General features: G+C 40.3%; 1 protein-coding gene across 1 annotated transcript in view; it reads left to right on the top strand.

Moving 5' to 3' along the window:
* Positions 1 to 300, top strand: part of LOC119586671 — an 84,033-nt gene that overhangs the window by 28,187 nt on the left and 55,546 nt on the right. The window lies entirely within an intron of this gene.

Here is a 300-nt window from a genome sequence, read left to right as displayed (position 1 = left end):
CAGTTCTTCAGGCAAGTTATTGATTTGGATCTGCATCTGTAATGAGGTTCGAGTGACAGCCAAGGATCAATCATGACTTATTCGGGAGAGATTGTGCTTTTCTCTTATATGCATTCTGATAAGTCTGCTCTCTATTACCGAGGCTCATAATGCCTAACGTTAATGCTATTATCTGCATTAATGTCCGGGGCTCAAATAAACACTATTAGTGGTAATGATGTAAATAAAAACAAGGGTTAAGGGGATGGTAATGGTGACGATGGGGGCTCAACCGTTGCAGATATTGCAACTGTTTATCAC

This window comes from Penaeus monodon, chromosome 21 (genome assembly GCF_015228065.2).
Source record: "Penaeus monodon isolate SGIC_2016 chromosome 21, NSTDA_Pmon_1, whole genome shotgun sequence".
NCBI classification, from domain to species: domain Eukaryota; kingdom Metazoa; phylum Arthropoda; class Malacostraca; order Decapoda; family Penaeidae; genus Penaeus; species Penaeus monodon.
This window is presented reverse-complemented; position numbering and strand designations above follow the sequence as displayed.